General features: G+C 39.2%; 2 pseudogenes; both read left to right on the top strand.

The window, feature by feature from the left end:
- Positions 1 to 14,120, top strand: part of LOC114922320 — a 29,234-nt pseudogene extending 15,114 nt beyond the window's left edge.
- An 8,650-nt stretch (positions 14,121 to 22,770) lies between these two features.
- LOC114922319 overlaps positions 22,771 to 25,489 on the top strand; it is a 25,606-nt pseudogene continuing 22,887 nt past the window's right edge.

Below are 25,489 nucleotides of genomic sequence, written 5' to 3'. Positions count from 1 at the left end.
TTAGCTAACTTGATTTTTAACTATCATAATTCTTTATGTTTTCCAAAACATGGAAAATGCTGGCTGAAGGGATTGGATTTTTGAAAATTTAACATTAATAATTCTCTAAGGTAAAATATACTAGATAGAATATAGTAAATAAATGTATGCTTAAAAAAACAGATTATTAGTAAAAACAATATGCATAAACACAAAGCAGGACAAACTTTGAAACTGCAATAATATGGGCTTACAATACTCTGGAATAGCCTATTTATAAAAAAATCTTTTAAATATATCTTTCTTAAAAGCTTTTAATAAAATCTTTTTATGAAAAAATTGAACATTTTTGTGGTAATTAATATGATTAATGAAATGATTTGATAGATTATGATGCCTTTATTACATTTACTAATCCAATTAAAAATCAAGATATTGGAAAATATTACAAATTGTCAATAAGAACTTTCATATGAAAAAGTACTTTTGGAAAAAATTAAAAAGTCATCCTATTTATCAAATTAAGCTTTGATTTATAAGTTTGAAACATATTTGCCACATTAAAATATGGATAAAATATGGATAGGAGATTTGTAGATTCAGAACCAATAAAAATAAATGAGATAAAATATGGCTTATTATGAAATGGCTTATTAAACCAAACATAGCAAAAGCATGATTTAGACAGATATTCTAGACAAAGAATAAAATTTGACATGGCAGCTTTCAATAAAATAGAATAGACACAAGACAATATCTCATATCTCTTTGGTTGCTAGGAGCTTTTATCATCACTAGAAGCAGCTTCAGGTATTTTTCAGAATTATATTGATATAGACTTTCAAACTGATATCTCTTGGACAGTGTTAACCTTGAAGGTTTAGTGACTGTGCTCTAGACAAATTGCCTGACATTTCATCAACATTTGTGACTGGCACCATCAGAAGGCAAGGTGCTCTGACATTAAATTCACAGATTTTTTTGAGAGATATTTAAACTGAAAAATGGGGACAGTGAGTTAATTGATATAGAACATTCCTGTCCCCGGCAATCTAAAACTAATAGGGTTATCAATGCATGTAACACAAATGTGTGTGAGGATAAGAATATGAAGCTTGCTGTTAAGCAAAATTTAAAAAAGCTAATTTCAATAAACATAGAGAGAGCTTGGGAAGGATTCCATGGATGAGAATCCTCAAGGGGAAAACAACTTAAGAAGCTTGGGAAATTTTGAAAAGTGAGATTATAAAAACCCAGTCTAGCACAATACCAACGAAGAAGAAAAATAACAGCTCTCAAAAGAAGCCAGCATAGCTACATAAATAACTCTCTGATAAATTAAAAGATAAAAAGCACACGCATAAAAAATGGAAAGAGGGGCATATAACTAAGGCAGAATATCAGCAAATAGCACAAGCCTGCAAAGATAAAGTGAGGAAAGCTAAGGCTCAAAACGAACTAAGGCTTGCAACAAAAGTAAAAAATAACAAAAAAAGCTTCTTTCAACATGTAATAAACAAGAAAAAAGTTAAGGAAATGATGGGTCCATTAGTGGAGAAAGTGGCAAGAAGATGACAAGCAACAGGGAGAAAGCAGAACTACTTAACTCGTGTGTTTTTTTTGCATCTGTCTTTATACAAAGGGAAAAAACAGTCCAACCTATCAAAAACAGTACCGTAAAAAACAGAATAGAAACACAAGTTAAGATAGGCAAGAAAATGGTAAGTGAGCACCTGTCCATCCTAGACGAGTTCAAATCAGCAGGACCAGATGGATTACACCCCAAGGTTCTGAAGGAACTGGCACATGTGATCTCAGAAGCACTGAACTATATATTTCAAAGATCCTGGAGCACTGGAATATCAGAGGATTGGAAAAGAGCTGATGTAGTTCCCATCTTCAATAAAGGGAAAAAAATGGATCCAGGAAACTACAGACCCATCAGCCTGACCTCAATACCTGAGAAGATTCTGGAAAAGATAAGCAACAAATTAGCGAACACCTAGAAGCAAACAAAGTCGTTACCAAAAGTCAACAATCTGTCGTTACCAATCTGTCAAAAACAGATCATGCTAGACAAATCTTATTGCATTGTTTGACCAGGTGACAAAATTAGTGAACTAGAAGAATGCTGTGGATATAATGTACTTGGACTTCAGTAAGGCATTTGATAAAGTAGACCACAACCTACTACTTGATAAGATAGAAAAGTGTGGATTAGACAGCATCACCACCAAATGGATTGTAGCTGGTTGACCGTACTCAACGTGTGGTCCTCAATGGAACTGCATGGAATAGCATCTACATAGAGGGTAGTGTGTAGTGGGGTGCCCCAGGGCTCTGTCCTGGGCCCAGTGCTCTTCAACATCTTCATCAATGATTTGGATGAGGGGATAGATGGGGAACTCATCAAATTTGCAGACGACACTGATGGACACTGTCGGCCCCCATGTGCTTGCTGGCCTCTGTGTGCGGGGGGCCGATGGTGTCAGGCAGCAGCCACCCCAGCCCCTGCCTTGCCTTGCCCTGCGACAATGGCACCCCCGCCCTGCCTCGTCTTGCCTCGCCTCATCCTGCAGGACAAGTCTCCTGCCCACCGCCCCACCTGACAGACCCCCTGGATCTCCCCCAACCCTGCCCGGCCCTCACAGGCGTCCCTTCACACGAGCAACATCGAGGTGACCACACCCACCTTGGCAATACTCACCCAGTCTGTCATGACCACCACAGCCACACCCACCCAGTGGCCCATGCCCACCTGGCACCCGGTGATAAATAAGTGGGTTTTGGGTTGCAGTTTGGGCACTCGATTTCTAAAAGGTTCGCCATCACTGGTATAGGTGGTACCTTGCTCAGTAGTAATAACTGTGAGAGGGATCTCGGAGTGCTGCAGCTACCAGAAAAGCCAATACAGTGCTAAGCTGCATTAACAGAGGGATAGAATCAAGATCACATGAAGTGTTAATGCCACTTTATAACGCCTTGGTAAGGCCACACTTGGAATACTGCATCCAGTTTTGGTTAACATGATGTAAAAAAGATGTTGAGAGCCTAGAAAGGATACAGGAGAAGAGCAACAAAGATGATTAGGGGACTGGAGGCTAAAACATATAAGGAACGGTTGCTGGAATTAAGTATGTCTAGTTTAATGAAGAGAAGGAGGAGGGGGGACATGATAGCAGTGTTCTAATATCAGTTGCCACAAAGAAAGGAAGTCAAGCTATTCTCCAAAGCATCTGAAGCAGGACAAGAAGCAAAGGATGGAAACTAATCAAAGAGAGAAGCAACCTAGAACTAAGGAGAAATTTCCTTAAACCCTGAAACTCAACACTATGCATTTTTCTTGATTATTTTGACTAGTTACAGCATTTTTTCTGAGATGGTCACTACTAAGGCTCATCTTTTACATGCTGTCAGTAAGTGAAAGTTTCTTGTTCTCATCAAAAACAAATATGGGTGTTCACCAGATGATTCCAGTTATTATATAGCACCTTGTGCTCAAAAGTCTGTGGTCATCCTATGCAGATAGCAGGTCCAAAAAAGGAAAAGCATAAGAAATAAAATTTGTATTACCAATTTGTATTACCAATTAACACTTATCATCTAAAAAAGAAAAATCATTCAGATTGGAAAAGAATGCACTCCATTAGGTGCTTGTTTTTCTTCTGCAATCCCACTACATTATACTTTTCGTATCTATATAATTCATGTTTGTTAGCTTAAGTTGGTTCCAAAGCAAAAAGTGATTTAAAATTTTCAGGTGCAACAAAAATAAAAGAGATGTTGAAAATATTTATTTAAAATAGCAGAATAATCCTTAGTAATTGGGTTGACTTAGTCAATTTATTTAAAAAGATAATCAGTATTAAAAAATAAAATCCTTCCTGAATCACTCACGTTAGAAATGTTTAATATCTGATAGTCAAGATTATTACAAATACTACAACTTTAAGAGATTTTGAATTTCTATGCTTGACCAACCAAACTACTCGATAAGAGATCCTTTTTGTAGAAGAATATTAATTTCCTGAAAAATATATATTAGAAACTATTATTAGAATTGAGATGATCCTATAATAGTTAATTGATTAACAGCATCCAGCTCATAAAGCTTTTTATACCTTTATCCATGTTGGAAAGAGAAGACAGGATTTGATCCCTTTTTGTTTAATGGCAGAGCTTACTGAACTATCTGAGGAGATAGAAAAATCATTTTTCTTTACTTTCCATTTAAGAACTTCAAATTGTCCTGAGAAATGCAGACTGTAGTACTGGCTATAGCAGTGGCGGCGAACCTATGGCACGGGTGCCAGAGGCGGCACTCAGAGCCCTCTCTGTGGGCACTCGCGCCGTCGCCCGAGTCCTGGGCCTTCAGATGGGTTTTATAAAACCTTTTCGCTTTAGGCCTCCGCCGCCGTGTGCAAAAAAAAAAAGGTTTAATCAATCAGTCAATTTCAACTTCTCGCAGAAAAAAAAAGATCTTGCAAAGTTGGAATTGATTGATTGCACTTTTTAGTCCCACCCAGTCTGCCATTACTGTAGCCACGCCCACCCAATGGCCACACCCACCCAGCACCCGACGATGCATAAGTGGGTTTTGGGTTGCAGTTTGGGCACTCGGTCTCTAAAAGGTTCACCATCACTGGGCTATAGAATCTTTAACACTGAAATTAAGTTTTATGCTGAATGGAATATAAACCCATATGATATAAAATTTCAGTTTTTGATCTCAAGGTAGTATATATTTGATTCAAATCCTCAAAATTTATATTATAAATATTTAGATACTAGGTGAAAAAGCTTTTAAAGCAGTGAGAAATTCAATTTTATTTTATTTTTCATTTCAATCAGGGCTAGACTAAGATAAAACTATTAGTTCCTTTATTGCCAAATCAGTAGGCTATTTTCCCTCAAGCAAGAAGAGAGTATTATGTTTTCTCTATCCTTTTTTTTGGCCCATTATAAATCAAATAAAAGGCCAGTAATTTAAACAGAAAAGATTTTTTGTTCACCAATTAGACAGTCAGACACAGAAAGAAAGTACTTAGCTCTGGAGTGATCCAGGTCATAAATGCAGTATGCTGCCAGGTCAGCCAGAAACTTGAAATGATTTAACAGATGTAGGAAGATGACAAAGAACTGGAGTCTGGCTATTGGAAAAGATCTGGAGTCCAGTTATTTCTCACACACTTTATAAGCTGTGTGGTGCACAGTTTATAAAGTGCATAAGGATGCGTGTGGTGATGATAACAAGGGAGATCCTATTAATTTCGTAATAAATACTTCACTGTGAAAAATATAATGTTTTTATAAGGTATACTTTTTAATTACAGGTAGCCTTAATTAACCACCACTCATTCAGCAAATGTTTGAAGCTATCTTGATGTTGAACATTAGAATTGGTCCTTGAAGTTCTGACTATCCTAGCACTCCCATAATCTTGTGATTGTGATCTGGGATTTTTGCAACAGGCCCATGCTTACAAAGGTTGCAATGCTCTGATCGTGATTTGTGACTTTCCTTGCTGGTTTCTCACAGGCAGAGTCAATAGGGAAGCTGGCAGGAAAGATCACAATCTGTTTGAGTAAGTCTCCCCCATCTGCATATCTTTCTCAGCCCCTCTATACTCATGCTGTGGTTTGCTGGACATACACATTTCTTGCAAACTTTCCCCACATCTTGTACACCGTTCCAGCCATCTGCACACTCTTCCCCATTATATTGCAGCCACCCCAAGCCATGGACTTGGAACATGCTTCCCTGGCCACTTTCTCAGCTTCTTGCTCCCTCTCCCACCTGGCAGCAGCCACTTATCTGCCTACTGGTCTTGAGAGCTGCCTGTGACTTGAACCTTTTTGTTGACTTCCCCACTGATCACTGGAAACTGGAAGGAAGTTTCAAGGAAGTGCATGTTTAAATCCCATTATACATGCTTAATGTTGGCAATGGGGACTGCATGGATTGCCATCGCTAAGTGATATCGTCATATGACATTATGTTTTATGAGAACAATGCTTAGCAATTGGGTCCTAATTGCTATTGTAACTCAAAGACTAACTATAACAGTTGTGACCCTTTGTTAATTGACTTGGCACTTGATTACCTCTAGCTTGTGTTATGTAACTTGGTAATAGTAATAATGTCAACTTAGAGTGATAGTAGTAGTAGCATTTTTACAAAGCATTTTGACATTTTTACATTATCCTGTGCAATTGCTTGACATCTATTTCTATTTCTAGATCAAAATGTTAGATATCAGCCTAATAACTATTTTTATAATTGTTCAGAAACAATTGAGATGATGAACAATCGCATGATAGAAATAATGAAAGTATTTGAAAGACAAACAAATAAGTTACACAGGTAAATCAAACATAATGATGCAGATGGGGAAGGGAAAGTTTCATTTTATCTTGTGTATTTTGGGGTAGTTTATGTGACATGGCACAAATAATTAAGCGGTTCTTAGAAAAGAAACTTACAAAATTTCACAAAGTAATGTGCAGAAGTAAGGAACTTATAGAGAATAATTATATCTGTCTTTCTGTCTATCTGAACATTATATATAATATATGTGTGTATGTGTGTGTAATATTTATAATTACAATATATATATTATATTGAACATACAAGTTATAGTAATATCATTGCTTTCTGCTCAATTTACCCTAACTCTCCTGGCCAAACCTCAATGTCTCTCACTAAAGAATTGTGATTTATTTTAAATCATAGAAACATTAGAACAGGGGTGTCAAACTGCCGGCCCATCGGCCAGTTGCATCATGCGGCGGTTGCACACCCTACAGCTCCGGCAATGCGAAAAAAAGTTGTGATATGTCACAACACATCACATGACACAGCGAGTTTGACACCCATGCATTAGAAGATAGACCTGCTAATTAAAAAAAGAAGTTTGTGGGACTAAAAAAAAAATTCAATCAATCAATTCCAACTTCACAAGATCTTTTTTTTCCACGAGAAGTTGGAATTGATTGATTGAACTTTTTTTTTTAGTTCCACAAACTTCTTTTGTTTGTGGGACTGCACACAGCAGTGGAGGACGGGGAGCTGAAGCAGAGGGATAAAGAGCTGCATGCAGCTCTGAAGTCGTGGGTTGCCGATCCCTGGTTTAGTCCAATACTACCTCATCCAGTACTTCCTTGGTCCTCTCTTCTTCCAGTAGTATGCATTTTTCCATACTGGGCAAATACACTTCTTGTTACTGTTAATACATGTACAATTAAATATGACATCTTCATCACATTTTTCTGGTATTATACATAATATCAATAGTATCAATATATAATATCTTTTCTAGCCAAAATATATCTCAATTGCATTTGTACTTAAAATCCATTTATTCAATCAATATCCTGTTTTTAAAAATTTTAATTTCCCATCAGTGTTCAAAATATCTCTATCGCTTATAATTTTCTCATAATAAATTATATTTGGGTAGCCAAAAATTCCTTTATTCATCCCCTTTTCAAATTTTCATATTTCTCATCTCATAACAAAGTATAATATTCTAGTTACAAATCCTATCCTTCTAGTTATAATAATACTTTTATTTCTGATAGTTATCTATTTTCTTAGCCATATTCAAACAACTGTTTAGTACAGTGGTTCTCAACCTTTTTAATGCCGCGACCCCAACCGGTCGTAAGTCGAGGACTAAACCGGTCGTAAGTCGAGGACTAAACCGGTTGTAAGTCAAGGACTAAACCGGTCGTAAGTCGAGGACTACCCAACTGGTCGTAAGTCGAGGACTTTCCCTGCCCGGGAGCGCCGCGCATGCGTGGTTCCGCCCCCTGCGCCGGCCGAGGCGTAGCTGGCAAGCAGCAGAGAACAGAGCAGGCCGACCACCAGCTGGCCCAGCCCAAGGGAGGTAAGGCACCCACCGGAAAAGGGGGAAAAAATGGCGGACAAAAAAAATGGCGGACAGCCTTGCTTGACGACCCCCATGAAATGGTCGATCGACCCCAAATGGGGTCCCGACCCACAGGTTGAGAACCACTGGTTTAGTAGTATAATATCCCATCTAATAGGACAGAACCTCATTTTTTTCAGGCTTACTCTAGCTTTCTTCCTTTGCCAAATAATTTTCCAAGTCAGTACATTTAAATCATCAAGTAGTTATTCCTCTGTTTTGTATATATTGTTTGGAATGAAGAAAAGAATTTGGTTGAAGTTTTTTTGGAAGAATGCTCAACCCATTTATATTCATTAAACAGCTTCCATCCTTCTCCTTCAGTTTTTCCTTTTTCATTTCTTGTTTGTCAATATTCAGCATTTCTCTTAACAGCTTTATCATCCATTTGATCAGCTCTTCTTTCTTATCCTCAAATGTGTTCTGAGATCTTGACAAGTATGATGTCTTTTCCATATCCGGTGTTATCACTGCATCTTCTGATTTTTCATTTGTCTTTATCTGCCTGTTAATTCCTTCCTTTAGGTCCTCCATCTTTGGATCCATTTCTTCTAATTTTCCTTCTGTTTTCTGGGTTATTGGATTGCAGTCATTGTCTGGATTTGTAAGTTTAAGTTAGAAAATTGTTCTTTTATCTCATTTGTATTATTTTAGTCTCATTCTGAAATAAAACAATTGTTTCTTGGATTGATTTCAACATGGAAAGAATTTCTTTCTGAGATTCATTAACATTTTCTTGTTGAGAGCTTTGGAGACAGGTGTTGAAGATGATTTTTTTTACCATTTAAGGCTGAATATGAAACACTCATTTTGTTTTTGTATGTAGTCTTTATAATTCAATAGGGTCCCCAACTCAGAAAAGCAGCCCAAGAGTTTTTGTTTTTCCCTTTCCCTTTCCCAGCTGCAGTCTGCAAAAGTGAAAGTGTCCAGGAACAACAAAGAGTCTTATCTGAGTCTGGGCTTCAAGCCAAGTTTCCCTTAAGCATAATAAATTGTAGTGCCATAATTCTCTACTAAATGTCGTTGACACTGTCTTCCAGCTTTGAAAATCCAAGCTTATTTTGCAAACTTTCAAATAATTTTTCTTAAAAAAGTCTCAAAGATACTTTTAGTCCCCAAATTTCAAAGCTATAGATCTGTATTAGTTCCAAATTGATCTTGTATTTTCCACTGTTTTCCCCCAAGGCAATTAATTTGCCACTTTTCTTTTCCTGAGGGAACAGGACAATAACTTCCCTTCCCTCTCTCATCGGGGAGGATTCTTTGCTTTGGGCATTCTTTTTTTCCAGGAAAATAGTGTTAGGGCCATAAAAAGAGGATAACGTCTCACCCAGTTCTATCCACGTTGCCCATAGATTGCTAGTTAGTGCTTGTCTTCAGTTGTCAGCAGCTTCTGACTGGCCACACAAATGTAGCCAGTCTTTCCCCGGTCGGTTTGGAGGGCTTCCTCGGATCCAGCGGAAGGGCCGCCACCCCTCCGTGATCGACAAGGGTCCCCTCCTTTGTTGCCTCTTCGGGGTGACTTTTGACCCTTGCCTCTTCGGGGTGACTTTTGACCCAGCGGGGCAAAATCGAATGTGGAAGGCGGAACTCCATCTTCCTGCACTGGTACACCGTGACATCAAACTGGAAATCCTACCTTGACACATGCTTTTTAAGTCCTAGCTATCACTGCCCAAATGATAAAGAGGAGTATAACCTTTCCTGAGTTCTCTCAAATTTAGGTATTGGTTTTTGGCTGTTTTTAAGTTTACATTTACATTTTTACTGAACTTAGTGACTGCTTAGTCACAATGATAGTTTGGTTGTAGCTTGCCTATTTATTAATTCACTTCACATGAAATAGTTTTGAAATGTATCCATAAATTGCAATAGGGTAAAAAATTCAAGAACTAGGCTGTTGATTGCTACACAACACAGGGAATGTGTTATGATTGAACTACAATCTAAGATGCTGGTGTTGACATTTCAAGCTTTTAATGTCTTTGATTCTGATTGTCTACTGGACAACTCTCCCTCTATGCCTAATAAATCTGGTGAATTGTGCTTCATAATTGATCTTCATAATTGTGAATTATGTTGTATGATTTATGTTGTTTGCTTAGCTAGTATCCTATGACTATCACTAAGTGTTGCCTCTTATAATTTATGATGAAGTGTTGTATTTTATGATTTATGATGAATGTATTTTTATGTTGTTTATAATCATGATTTGTCACTATTACTTGTATGTACACTGAGAGTTTCCGCATCGGAGATAAATTCCTTGTGTGTCCAACCACACTTGGCCAATAAAGAATGCCATTCTATTCTGAGGTCCTTCTGAGCATGCCCACATTTATAGTAGAGGACATTGGAAGATGGCCTTCTCCCATTTGGTTTCCAAAAGGAGATTCATTTGATTCCCAGTTTCCCAGCATTTAGGAATATGATAAAAATAGTACATTTTTTAAGCTTTTAGCTATTTAAATGACTACTTTAATTTTGATTTTAATTGAATTAATTTAAAATTGTACTCTATCTTATTGTAAGACAACTAGAATATTGTGCTAACAGAAAGGTAGAGTATAAATTCTCTAAATAAATGTTCAGTTTATTTAGAAATTACTGAAAGAATAAAAGGAAAAATCAATAAAATATTTATATTTTTTAGAGTTGTAAATGAACAGGATGTGCTGGAAGGTGTAAGTAATATTTTTTATTCTTCTTTCAATTCTTTAATTAACAATTTGAACAAAATTCAATGATGCAGCCACTGCTTGGCTAGCAACTATCTCGGTTAGTGACCATTCACAAATACAACAGTAATGAAAAGTAATAAAAAATCACTTTCTGACCAATGCATGCATTTATAACCAAATTTTATATGCTTGACAACAAAAGCATCAGGGTGAAACTGATTAATGTGTGATCAATTTCACACAACAAAGCAACTGACCAGAGGGTTCTAATCAAGTAATAAAAGCTGTAGTTGAGCTTAACTTGCAGTTACATATTTTGGGAAGTGGTGTCTGTGGAGAAAAGCAACTTAGGAAGATATAGCTTTTTGAAGCAATTATTCCCTGCAAAAAGACAACAACAACAACAAAAAGTAAGGAGGGAGGGAGGGACAGATCAGGCACAAGACATCAAGGAGAGAATTTTATCTGAATGAGATGGCAGCAATCAGTGATCTTTGCAGCATATTTCCCTTAGTCAATATGCTCATTTAACAACCATTATGCTTAATGATCAAGTCACTGGTACAGAATGTAATTGCTAAACAAGCAATGGGTGTACCGAAAAATAATGATATTCTGCATACATATAACCTGTATACATACAAGGGTTTGATTGTATACAATCAATTAATTGGTATTACATATTTTTGCTCTGTTCAATGTTGAGCTGCTCACATAATATTCTGTTCATTCTCATGCATGCTTGTCTTCTAACATATATCAAACTTAACACATGTTAACACAACTATTTTTACTCTATATTCACAAAAAATGTTCTATACCATTTTATACTATCCTTTACTTCATCTACATTTGTAACACTCTCTTATATAATTCTTTCCAAAGGAGGGACAAGATTTCTTTTGAGGTCCCAAATATTTGGAAGTACCTAGTTTTTCTTGACTCTTGCTTTTTTTTATATTAGAAATTACAGAAAATTCAGCACGAATTTCGACATCTAACAGAAGAAAAAGAAATAATGGAGGATGAACTTCAAAAAATGAAAGCTTCAGAGGTATCTTTGAATTAAATACAATTTTATTAATAGAACTGAAGCTTCAAATATTATAATACATTTAAGAGCAACAAACTTTATTTAACATAAAGAGTTTTATTTCTGAGAATATGCATAGAATAAGAATTGTACTATGGACCTGATTAAGGCAACAGTTTGATGCTGATACCTTCTTCTAATCTATTAGCTTTTTTCTGAGGCTATCAACACTATTTTGTTGGATAAAGATATGTCAGATCTATTTGTATTAAGATGGTATTCCTTTATTATTTTTTCTGGAGAAATGAGCACATCTAATTTGTGTTGCTAAAAGAATAGAGAGGGTTATTCCTCTGTCCAAATTGGCTCTCAGAGGACTATGGGTAAGTGTCTATACTGAATTGAGCTTTATGGACAATGTATTGATTCTATTAATTTATTATTCACCTAATCTACCTAGTGTTACATAGTGTTACTATCTATTTTTCTTACCCTCGTTTTTGACTTGATTGAGTCCTTCATGCTATTAATGCTGGCAGCATCAATTTCTATTTCCTTGAGATGATGAATGAATCAGAAATTTCTGGCCTCCATGACAACTGTGGGCTTGTCCTAACTGATATTGATCCTTACTGGTTTAATGAATTCACACTGATCTAGTTTTCATCTTAGAGCAACTGAAGCTTGATTTAAAGATTGAGAATTTAATCAAAGACTCTGTGTCATATTCAGATTTCTTTCTGGTCAGCTTAAGACTGTATGGGGACTAAATTACTCCTCTTCTTCTCTCTTAGTTATACTTGGTTTCTCTTCATATGGGAACTCATAGGAGTTTTTGTATTTGATGAAAATGCCAGCATGTTAAATCTAGAAATACAAACCTACACTTGTAACATTAGATTCTCTTCCTGGGATGTTTAAGAGTGGGAGGATTAATACTGAGGAGCAAATAGGAGCATAATTATAGCAGATTATAAAGTAATAAATCTATAAAATAAGTTATTCCAGATATAAAAAGGACTAATGAGAATTTATTGATACCACCTATAAAAAAAGAATTGATTGAAAATGGTAAAGGTTAAGGTACATCAGAGAGTAAAAAAAAGAAAAAAAAGAAATTGAAGTCCAGTGAAAGAATGACTTCATATTAGGATTCCCTGAAAGGATTGTGCAGAAGCACAGAAAGAAAAAGTAATATCTCCAATTCAAACACCAACTGATAAGGGGTTCCATTAGAGAGATTCAAAAAGCTCTGACCCCCTAAATCTTTTTTAAAAATTATTTATTTATTTATTTTATTTTATTTTTTTTATTTATTTAAATAAATCCATCTCATCACCTACTCGCTATTCATGACACATGACTCTGGGCGGTTTAAATGAATATTTATATTCATCATAAATATGAATATTTATATTCATTATAAATATGAATATTTATATTCATTATAAATATGAATATCTATATTCATAAGTATATAAAGTCACATTGAATTACAATAAAATATAAGTTATACTGTAACTACAAATGGCAAGGAAGGGAGGAGAATATATAGAGATGGGGAAGGTGGGAACTATTATTAGTTGATCAGTCTCTTTGGCGTGAAATTCCCTCATCGGGGCCCCAAATTAACAGGAAGAGTCAGGTCTTCTCTTGTTGAAAGTCAGGAGGACTTCAGGGATAAGATTTTCTTAAGGATTGCAGCCATGGCAGAGAAGATTCTAATTGGCAGTGATTGAACTCAGTATTGAGGACCCTGTCCACTTCCTCAGGTCCAAGACAATCAAACTGTTTCCAGATAAATTGTTCTGACCCAGTCATGCTGGCAAGGCAAAGGTTACGTCGAGTCCATTTGTTGCACTTAATACAGTGCCAAGTGATCCACCAATGGTGCCAGTGAAGCTCTACCCCAGCCCTCAGTTTTTCCTCAGTCTGAATTCCCCAGTTCCATGAAGTAAGTCATAGTTGACCTACAAGGCAGAGAGAAGTATCAATACCCATAGGTATCAAATAAGCATAATCAGTAATAACAATACTAGACCAAAGTGGCAGTAGTTCTTTCAGTGGTCCTTTGTGGCCAATGCAGGTTCATTCACATGGTCTTGTCCTGTGTCTATTTTTGGAGTCCACAAGGTGTGAAGTTAGTTTAAGCCAAATTTAACCTGCCCTTCTGTTTCCGAGAATTGTGAATAAAAATTGGAATTAGTTTTTATTTAATTTAAATAACCTCCTTGGAGGTTATATTATCAAGGGAAAAGTGAGATGTACTGATTTTGACAAATGTATTAGAAATAGTGCTATTGTCATTTGATAAATACACTATTAAATACAGCTGTACAAGAAACTGTATAATACAGAACTGTTGCTCACTTTCTTGAATGCTTATTGACAGCAAGATAAAGGAATATCAGAGACAAGAAAAAAAATATTACCAAAACTGGAGAAGGTGAAAATTGAAGAGAAACCACAAGTTCCTTCAGAAAAGGCCCAAGTGTAAGAAAAATGAATACATAGACTAGTTAATTTTATAAAAATTGTGCTATAATGTTGAGAACACTAATGAAATTTGTATTTTTATTAATTTAAAATAACTATCTTAATTATTGGCATATTATATATTTCTTATTTATTTGTTACTTTATTTGAAGTTATCTGAAAACTGTATGCCATTGTTAATATTATACAAGTTATAATTAAGAGTAATGAGAATTTAGTACCTTACAGGTCATGTTGCTCTCCACTGAAGTTTGGAAGGTGAAACCACTCTGACAAGTGGTAGATTTTAGTGGTAGATCATAAATCTCTTAATTTAGCCAAAAATAGTGGTCTTTAGGGATAAGGATCAGAATACACAAACATGTTAACAGTGAAAACTGGCATTTTATATTGGTTTTGAAATGACTCAATAACTAATAAAAAATCCTTAAAACTAGAATGAGGTTCCCTCAATAAATTATCTTATTTAAAATTCTGACTGCTGTATATTTTGAATTAACTGCAGCTTTTTATTGCTTTAGAAAGACTAACTTAGGATACAGTGTTCAGTTTTGATCACCACAATATAAAAAAGATGTTGAGACTCTAGAAAGAGTGCAGAGAAAAGCAACAAAGATGATTAGGGGACTTAAGGCTAAAACATAAAGAACGGTTGCAGGAAATAAATTATTCTCCAGCATGTGGATGGATAATCCACAGATGGGTTTCCTGCTGTCCTTTTACCCAATAGACTAAGTCTGAGAGTTTGCCACGCCTCCTGCTGGGCTAGGCTGACCCAGTTCCGATTTAGTCTTGTACCCAGCAGGACGCGTTGGTTCATCATAGCAGGTTGTACATCTGTAGATTATCTATTTCTCTCAACCCCTTTTCGATTCCCTTCCAACATTGGCTTCTTTCAAAAAATTCCTCAAACTCTTGTGTCTATTCCCTTATCTGCTTGAGCTGCCGAGAGGTAATTACCAGGCTGAGTTACGACCCTTCAGAGCAGCTCAGCTGAGCCGTGGCGGAGCTAATCGGCTCAGCTGTTCAGTGGGCCTCCCGCGGAGCTCTGGACTCACCGCGGACCAGCTGGGCTTTGGCCCGAAGATAATTAACGTTCTCCGGCTCGTCGCTTTGACAGCAGCCGCCATTTTAAAACTGCGAGGCAGCTGCTCTTTCCTCAGAGAAAGTACCGAGCCTGTTAAAAGTTTTCAGAGGAAGCAGAGAGCTGGAGAAAGAGCTTAAATTGCACCCGGGGGTCTGCATCTACGAGGAACGCTGAATTTAGTGTTTTTTTGCTCTCTTGCCCTATCTCATCAGAGGGGTGGGTCTGCTGCCTCATTGACGGCCACCATTTTGGATCGTGTTCTTTTGGCACCGTTTTTCTTCTGGCCTCAGTCATAGCCTTCCAGGGCCTGAGGTGTCTCAACGTTTAAACTGGTATAACGTTGTTCAGAAAAATAAATAGCCCTGACAACTACCTTGACATTGCCTCTGGCAATTTTCTGTTCCTGGAGAATTCAACCATTCTCTCCCATTACAAGCCTTGCTTGACATCTCAAACCTCCAATCAACTATCATTTGGCCAGTTCAGCATAGGATTTTTGAGGCAGACCCTATCGACTCACATCTAATACACTGTGTTTCACAGTAAACTCATCAGGAGCTCATACTGGTTTTACCAGTGTTTAGAAGATAACCAGCCAGAACCCAGCTCCTAATTTGAGATCCATCCTCAGTCCTGTACTGAAGGATCTCCAACAACATGGCAGAAGACCAACAACCCCAGATTGCGCTAACTACTACCACCTCTCCAAGCACAAAGAAGCGCAAATCCTCCAAATTGGAGGCAGCGGGGAAACTAAAGGCAAAGGCTAAGGCTATTTCTAGCAAGGCTCCATCCAAAGCGGTGGAAAAGCAGACCACCAGAAGACACATGGCCTTGGAGAAACAATTTTCCAAGGCCCAAAAAGAAACTCCAAGGGACATTCCTCTCGCTTCTGCAGCTACATCCGAGGGCTCCCTTTTCGGTCCTCAACTAACAACTTCATTTCAAGCCCAAAGATCATTGTCCCCAGACGCTGAGACCAGGCAGAGGCCTAACATGCCCATTGGCCCTGATCCAAATTTCTCCTCTCCTCCCTCAGAGCGGAACACATTTCGGGAGAAACAAACAAGCAGGTAGATGCCTTGAGCAGAGCAACGGTGGACCATTCTGAGTGGCGCCTGCATCCATAACTATTCACGGAGATAGCGAAAAGGTTCGGTCACCCGATACTGGATCTGTTTGCGTCTCCGGCGAATTCCCAGTTTCCGAGATTTTTCTCCCGCTTTCCGTCTCCGGGGGCGGAGGGAGTGGACGCCCTACACAGCCCATGGCCCAGGGACCTTCTATACGCATTCCCCCCTCTTCCTCTAATGCCAGCGGTCATACGCAAGCTATTACAGGAAAGGGTAGAGATCATACTAGTTGCTCCACAGTGGCCAAGATGTCCGTGGTTTGCCGACCTCGTGAGCCTTTCCATCTCTTCCCTGTGGAGGATCCCTCCAGATCGCATTGCCCTCAGTCAGGGAGCCCTTCAACATTCAGATCCGCCTGGCACTTGAGCGGCAACGTCTGACTCAGGAATCCTATCCAACGAGGGTGATCAACATGATCCAGGCATCCAGACATCCGTCTACCAATAGAATTTATGACTCCACTTGGAAGAACTTCTCCGTCTGGTGTACCAGAAATCAAATTGATATTTCATTTATCACTATCTCTAGAATCTTAGAGTATTTGCTAGAGGGACTCGACAAAGGTTTATCGCCAAATACCATCAAAAGGCAAGTGGCAGCCCTGGCTACGGTGCTGTCGTGCGACGATTCATCTTCTTTAGCTCATCACCCGATGGTCCGTTCCTTCATTAAGGGAGCGACCAACACTAAACTGCCTACAGTCCATAGATACCCCTCGTGGGATCTGTCATGGGTGTTACAGGCTCTTACCACAACACTGTTCGAGCCCATTAGGGCCTGTGATTTAAGACTCTTGCCTATAAAAGTAGCCTTTCTAGTGGTAGTGACATCAGCCAGGCGCATTTCCGAACTGGCAGCGCTCTCTGTTAGGGAGGACCTATGCATCTTTTGTAAAGACAGTGTGATCCTTAGACTGGATCCATCGTTTGTTCCAAAGGTAAACACTTTATTCCATAGATCACAAGAACTCATACTACCGAACTTTTGCCATCAACCGTCTCACGACTTGGAGCGCCAGTGGCACACCCTGGATGTGTGCAGGGCCTTGAAACATTACATCAAGCGGATTTTTGTCTTCCGCAAATCAGAAGCACTTTTCATCTCCTTCCAGCCATCCTCCATGGGGCAGAAGATCTCGTCGTCGACCATAGGCAGGTGGATCAAGGCTTGCATTGCAAGGACAAACCAATCCCAATCCTTATCCATCCCTAACCGTATCACTGCTCATTCCACCCGCAGTGCTGCAACCTCAGTGGCTTGGGCGACTCAAGCACCCATTGACAAGATTTGTCAGGCAGCGACTTGGTTGTCGCCCTCTCCGTTTATAAGACACTACAAAATTGATAAATTTGCCTCTGCAGACGCCTCTTTTGGCTGGAGGGTGTTATAACGAGTGGTATCGTCCAGTGGGACACATGCCCTGACTATTTCCCTCCCATAGGGCCAGGGCAGGCTTTGGTATGTCCCATCCGTGGATTATCCATCCTCATGCTGGAGAAGGGGCGTTGTCTTACCTGAACACCTTTTCTCAGCGTGAGGATGGATAATCCACACCCACCCCTTAGTCTCCGTCAGGTCTTGTGTCAGGGGTGACCTTCGTCGGAACTGGGTCAGCCTAGCCCAGCAGGAGGCGGGGCAAACTATCAGACTTAGTCTATTGGGTAAAAGGACAGCAGGAAACCCATCCGTGGATTATCCATCATCATGCTGAGAAACGGCGTTCAGGTAAGACAACGCCCCATCTAGTTTAATGAAAACAGATACTAGGGGTGACATTATAACAGTGTTCCAATATCTAAGGGGATATCACAAAGAAGAGTGGGTCAACATATTCCCCAAAGCACCTGAAGACAGGACAAGAAGCAACGGATAGAAACTAATCAAGGAGAGAAGCAACCTATAACTATGGAGAAATTTCCTGACTGTGAACAATAAACAGCCTGCCTCCAGAAGTTGTGGATGCTCCATCACTGGAGGTTTTTAAGAAGAGACTGGGCAGCCATTTGTCTGAAATGGTATAGGTGTCCTACTTGAGCAGGAGGTTAGATTAGAAGCGCTCCAAGATTAGTTCCAGCTCTATTATTCTGCTATTAACTGTCCAAATATTGCAATGATTCAACTAGAATATCATCAGAGCATAGATTACTTACTCTTTTCAGAAAACTAAAAGTAGATATACCAGTTGAAAAATTTAAAATAGGTTCCTTGTGCTACCAAAATTTCTTATGCTTTCTTATGCTAAATCAGAGTGCTAAATAATAGTTCAACTAGCCAAAGCATAAAGTGCTGTTGTAAATGTTGTTGTTTTACTTTGTGTAGCTTTTTCTTTCTGTCTCTTTATGAATGTAAATATATGAATATACAACTGTACTTGACTATTTATGAGTGATTTAAATATGTTAACAAGCAGCACTTTATGCTTTGGCTAGTTGAACTAGTTTGAACTAGTTATACTGAACATTTTAAAAACCCATTACTGAATATATTTTATATTTTGAAAAGCGTTCACACTATACAGTATGCATAGATTGGGTTTTACATTTGTGGAGCCATATCACACCAGTCATAACTGTAATGATTGAATGTAATGCCTAGCTTCAAATAACAAGCTAAATTCAAATTATATAAACCATATTCTAGATTACCACAATTTATAGACCTTATTGTACTTTGCTAGGGAAATTGAGAAGTTATTATGTGAGCATTTCCTTTTGATCTCTTAGCAGTCTAGTTGCTATACTATGATGGTCTAATCATTAATTTGTGTTATATTTTTTATTATAGAACACAGAAACCAGAGTCTGGTTTTGCAAAGGAAAAAGAACATATAAAAATGAAAGATGATTTAACTAAAGCTCAGGTAAAGGACAAATATGTCAATAAATATTTTATAGACACGTCATCTCATTTAAAATTTGTATAAATTTTTAATGTTAAATTTTATAAAATTATTTTGTTCCTTTTCTATTGATAAGATTATTTTTCAAGTGATTTAAGAAAAATGTAAGAGTTCAGGATAAGAAAGATGGACACAGAATTCAAGAAATTGCTTAAAGATGGGTTACAAATTATACTGCTGAAAACACAGAAGGAGGGCTTATTCCTTCAGTCAGGTTTTTCTGATTTTATATCAGATAAATATGAATTTAAAAATTCAGCAAGCAATAAATGGTTGGTAACCAACTGAATTATATTCTTGAGGATGTATTAGGAAAATTGAATGAATTTTTTATATCTTTATAATATGGAGGGGCAAGCAAATCTTTAAATTTGCAATCTGAATATAAATGAAACATCTAAATGTAAATTTAAATTGGTATTGATATTGACATTATAGGAAGACATTCAGTCCCTTCAGGAAGAGAAGAAAATGCTTGAGGAGAAGCTACAGAAAGCTTTAGAGGTATTTTGGGGAATAATTTTTTGGCCACTTTAGGCAGAAATGTTTTCACATGTTTAGTTATATATAATATATATAATATTTAGTTATATTGTGACTTGTGACTAAATATATATAATATTTAGTTATATTGTGACTTGAAAATTTATTCAAATAAGTATATAAAATTCCACTCTGATAATTTTCCTGATATTTCATAGCCTGATTTGATTCTTATGACTGGTTACAAAGACACAGTATAGTAATTAGCAAAGTATGTTGGTCATGGCTTGCGGACTGAAGAAAATTTGGAAGATCTTTGGGATCCTTCTGAACTGTCAGTTGGAGTGATAGATGTTTTTGAAGGCTGCAGATAATAGTTGGGAGCAGACCATTTGCAGTTTGCTCCTGGTTGAGCAAGTAGAAAAAGCTATTTGGTGCCCTGTGCTCAACTGAATGATTAACTGCAACTAACTGGTTCATTTGGTTAGTCAGGGGAAAATGATGGCAGCAATGCTGCTGCTGTGCAACTGTTTAACAGCAGGTGCAGCTGGGCTAAAGCGACTACCATTTTGATATGAAAAAAATTGTGATGCAGTGATGGCAATATATAAATAGTATATATTAACATTAAAAATTTCCATAATAAAAAATCAATATTATTAAAAAGGACTAACAGAGAGCATCTTCAATATTAGAAATGATGTAGCCATCTTAGTAATTCTCCAGTTTCTTGAGACCCCAAGCTGTTAACACAGCCATGTTCTGAGGGACTCCAGATAGCTGCCAAAGAAGGAGACAATCTCATCTTGGGAGGAATGATATTCCACAAGGCAAGCACCACAGCAGAAAAACTCTCTCTCCTGGATCCTGCCAAATGTAGACAGTCAGGACCTGCAACATACCTTTTTTGCTTGGTCTGAGGGGACAGGGAGATGCAATTTGAGAAGAGGTGATCCTTTAAATAACCTGGCTCTGTTCCATGAAGGTCTTTAAAGGTAAACAACATCTTGAATTGGACTTGAAATAAACAGGCAGCCAATGCAGCTGGTGCATCAGAGTTATAATGTGTCCTTTTAATCACCAGCTCAAGCTTCCAAATAATCTTCACTGGCAGCCCCATGTTGAACTAATTACAATGGTGCATTCAGAAAGTGACTAGGGCATGAGTGATCACTAGTAGACCCTTCTGATCCAGGAATAGGGACAGCCTGTGCACAACATAAAGTTGTGCAAAAGTCCCTACTCACAACTGCCATCTAACCCTTGAGCAGGAGTTACAAGTCCTAGGAACCCTAGGTTTCACACCAGATCTGGGGCAATGAAACCCCATCTAGTACATTAGATTGTAAAATCCCAGAAACAGAAGGTGCTAGAAATCAAAGCTCCCATGGAGACAGATGATCTCACCCAGCAGCTTCATGTAGATCAGGGGTCCCCAACCCCCGGGTCTCGCAGCTGAAGGTGTGCTGAAGGCGTGTCTTCCACCACCAGGCATGCGGCAAGTCTGCAGGGGTTGGGGCTGGGATGGGAGAATGGCGGGGCAGAAGCCGACTTGCCCAGTACAAAGGTCCTCTGGCAACTGTGCTTGCAACTGGCTTGCAATAGTTGAGCTTTGCATCCTTCCTCCTCTTGCTCCTTCTGCTATCTCTTCTTCTGCCTCCTCCTCCTCCTCCTTCTCCTCTTCCTGGTCCTGCTTCCTCTTCCTCCTGCTGCTACTTCCTTCTCCTCCTCTTCTTCACTTTCCTCCACTCCCCCTCCTGGCATCCCAACTGGGCTTGCACCCCCTTCGCACAGCTCTCCAAGTTTGCAAGTCAATCCAGCTTGCAACTGGGGGCTTCCCCCAAGGTCTCATTGGAGGGAGATCCCTCCCAAGTTATGTTTGTGTGTGGGTGCAAACAGGCAGGGAGAAGCTACCTTTCATCTTAACTAGAAGCAATAGTACACGAGGGAGGGTATGACATAGTTGGCATAACAGAAACTTGGTGGGACGAAACCCATGACTGGAATGTACTGATGGATGGATACAAATTGTTCAAAAGAAACAGGTCTACAAAAAGAGGAGGGAGTTGCATTATATGTAAGAGAATGCTACATATCTGCAGAAATGTACATGATCAAAGATAAAATCTCTCCAGAATGTATATGGCTCAATATAAAAGAGAAAAAAAGTGACATTACCACAGCTGTATATTACAGGCCACCCAACCAATCAGAAGAAATAGATGAACTTTTTGCCAACTAGTTAACAAATGCATGTAGGAAGTATACCACATTAGTAATGGGAGACTTCAACTATCCAGATATCAACTGGGAGATAAACTGCAGTGAGCAGAAGATCAAACAGATTCCTAACCAACCTAGCCGACAACTTTGTCACCCCAAAGATGGAGGAGGGAACTAGACATAAAGCTATACTGGACTTAATCCTTATAAATAGAGAAGAAGTGATAGAGGGAATTGAAATTGCCTGAACCTTGGGTGAAAGTGACCACGTCATACTGGAATTTAATATAATGAAAACACTAGCAATAGAAAATAATTCAACCAATGTCTTAAACTTCAAAAGAGCTGACTTAAACAAACTCAGAGAGAACCTAGGAAAGATCCCATGGATGAAAATCCTAAAGGGGAAAACAACCCAAGATGGGTGGGAAACCCTGAAAAATGCGATCACAAAAGCCCAGACCATTGAGAAAGAAAAACAAGAAATCCAAGAAGAAACCAGCATGGCTGCACAAAGATCTCTCTAACAAACTGAAAGACAAAAAGGACAAATAGGAAAAATGGAAAGAGGGGCACATAACAGACCGATTAGCAGCAGACAGCCAAAACATGCAAAGATAAAGTCAGGAAATCAAAGGCTCAAACAAACAAAGGCTTGCAACAGAAATCAAGGACAATAAGAAAAAAGTCAGGCAACAGGGAGAAAGCAGAGCTGCTTAACTTATACTTTGCATCAGTCTTCACACAAACAGAAACTATAGCCCAACATACCAAAGAAACCACTGCAAAAGACATACTAGAAACAAAAATTAAAATAAGCAAAAAAATGGTAAGAGAATACCTATCCAACCTTGACGAATATAAATCACCAGAACCCGACAGATTACATCCCAGAGTTTTGAAAGAGCTGGCAGATGTTATTTGAGAACCACTGCACCATATCTTTCATAAATCCTGGAGCACAGGGGAAGTACCTGAGGGTTGGAAAAGGGCTGATGTGGTCCCTATCTTCAAGAAAGGGGGGAAAAAACAGACTCAGGAAACTACAGACCAATCAGTTTAACATCAATACCTAGGAAGATCCTAGAAAAGATTATCAAAAAACAGATCTGTTAACAACTAGAAGCAAGCAAAGTCATAACTCGTAGCCAGCACGGGTTTGTTAAAAACAGATCATGCCAAACCAATCTTATCTCATTCTTCGATAAAGTGACTAAACTAGTAGACCAGTGAAACGCAGTGGACGTAGTATACTTAGATTTCAGTAAGGCATTTGACAAAGTAGACCACAACCTACTCCTTGGTAAACTAGGAAAGGTGGAATAGACAACATCATCACCAGATGGATCTGTAGCTGGCTGACAAACTGTACTCAACGAGTAGTCCTCAATGGCACTACATCCACACGGAGAGAAGTAAGCAGTGGGGTACCACAAGGTTCTGTCTTATGCCAGTACTCTTCTATATCTTCATAAATGACTTAGATGAGGGAATTGAAGGGGAACTCATAAAATTTGCAGATGACACCAACTGACAGGAGTAGCCAATACCCCAGAAGAAAAACTCAGGATCCAAAAAGGTCTTGACAAACTTGAACAATGGGCCCTGTCCAACAAAATGAGTTTTAGTGTGAAGAAAAGCAAAGTCTTACATTTAGGCAGGAAAACCCAAAGGTACAAATACAGATTTGGTGATACCTGGCTTAAAACCAGTAACTGGGAAAGGGACCTTGGAGTCCTAGTGGACGATCACTTGACTGTGAGCCAGCAGTGTGCAGTAGCAGCTAAAAAAGCTAATACAATCCTGGGTTATATAAACAGAGAATCAAGATCATGCGAAATATTAGTACTGCTTTATAAAACCTTAGTAAGACCACACCTGGAATACTGCAGCCAATTTTGGTCACCATATCACAAAAAAGATGTTGAGAGTTTGGAAAAAATTCAGATAAAAGCAACTAAGATGATCAAAGGCCTGGAGACTAAAACATACGAAGAACGATTCCAGGACTTGGTTTGACTAGTCTAAAGAAAGAAGAAATAGGAAAGATATGATAGCCATGTTTCGGTATCTGAGGGACTGCCACAATGCAGAGGGGGGCAGGTTGTTCACCAAAGCGACCAGAGGGAAGGTCGAGAAACAATGGTTGGAAACTGATCAAAGAGAGAATTAAGGAGAAACTTCCTGACAATGAGGACAATTAACCAGTGGAACAGCTTGCCTTCAGAAATCGTGGGCACTCCATCACTGGAGATTTTAAAGAAAAGACTAGACATTCACCTTATGAGACAGTATAGGTTCTCCTGCTTGAATGGGGGGCTGGACTAGAAGACTTCCAAGGTCCCTTCCAGCTCTATTCTGTTCTACAAAATAAGATTATGGAGTACACTGGACATAAGCAATACACTTCAGGTGTTACTGTCTCCTGTCACCCCCAGATGGACCATCTAGTTCAGTGGTTCTCAACCTGTGGGCCAGGACCCCTTTGGGGATCGAACGACCCTTTCACAGGGGTCGCCTAAGACCATCGGAAAACACGTATTTCCGATGGTCTTAGGAACCGAGAAACCGCTCCTCTATCTCCTTGCCCTCCTCTTCCTCCTCCCCTTCTTCCTCCTGCCCCCCAGGTGGCTCGTGCATGCGCAGCGACAAGAGGGGTGCCTGGGGGGCAGCAGCCAGGCTGGTGGAGGGGCTGGCAGGGGCCGCGCGGCACCAGCCCCCACCATGGCTCCATCGGATAGGCAGAGGGCGAGGCTGGGTAGCGTGGAGTCCCGGCTGGGGCGGCGACAGCGGTTTCTTCACATTCCTCCTTTCCTTCTTCCTTCTGGTGCCCCCGGGCACCGGGACAAGAGGGGTGCCTGGGGGGAGCAGCCAGGCTGGCAGAGGGGCTGGCAGGGGCCGCGTGGCACCAGCCCCCACCTCAGCTCCATCAGATGGACGGAGGGCGAGGCCGGGCAGCGCAGAGTCCCGGCAGGGGCGGCGACTGGGCCGGGGGTGGTGGGGACCTCGACGATGCAGCTGTGCTGCCGCCGCCACCGGAGCCGCCGCCTCCCGTCCTGCTCCCCCTCCCTGCCCGTTCAGCTGAGGATGCGGTGGAGGCCGGGCCGGGGGTGCTGGGGACTCCCAACGATGCTGCCATAAGAGAGAGAGAGAAAGAGAAAGAGAGAGAAACAGAGGAAAAGAGAGAGGAAAGAGAGAGAAAGAAAGAGAGAGAGAAAGAAAGAGAGAGAGGGAGAGGAAAGAGAAAAAAGAGAGAAAGAGAGAGAGGGAGAGGAAAGAGAGAGAGAGAGATGAAAGAGGGAGGGGAAAGAGGAAAGAGAAAGGAAAGAGGAAAGAGAGAGAGACAGAGAGAGACCGTTTTGACATCTAAAATGAAGATAACACTACATATATCCTTGTTTACCTTTATTTTATATATACACACACAAACAGATACATACATACATACATATATACATACATACATACATACATTAAAGGTAAAAAAGGATATATGCAGTGTTATCTTCATTTTAGATATCAAAAGGGTTTTGCGGCTCCCAGTG

The sequence above is a fragment of the Protobothrops mucrosquamatus genome, unplaced genomic scaffold (assembly GCF_001527695.2).
Source record: "Protobothrops mucrosquamatus isolate PMUCROS unplaced genomic scaffold, P.Mucros_1.0 scaffold61, whole genome shotgun sequence".
Lineage (NCBI taxonomy): Eukaryota > Metazoa > Chordata > Lepidosauria > Squamata > Viperidae > Protobothrops > Protobothrops mucrosquamatus.
Note: the sequence above shows the minus strand (reverse complement) of the source record. Positions and strands in the feature narration are given on the sequence as shown.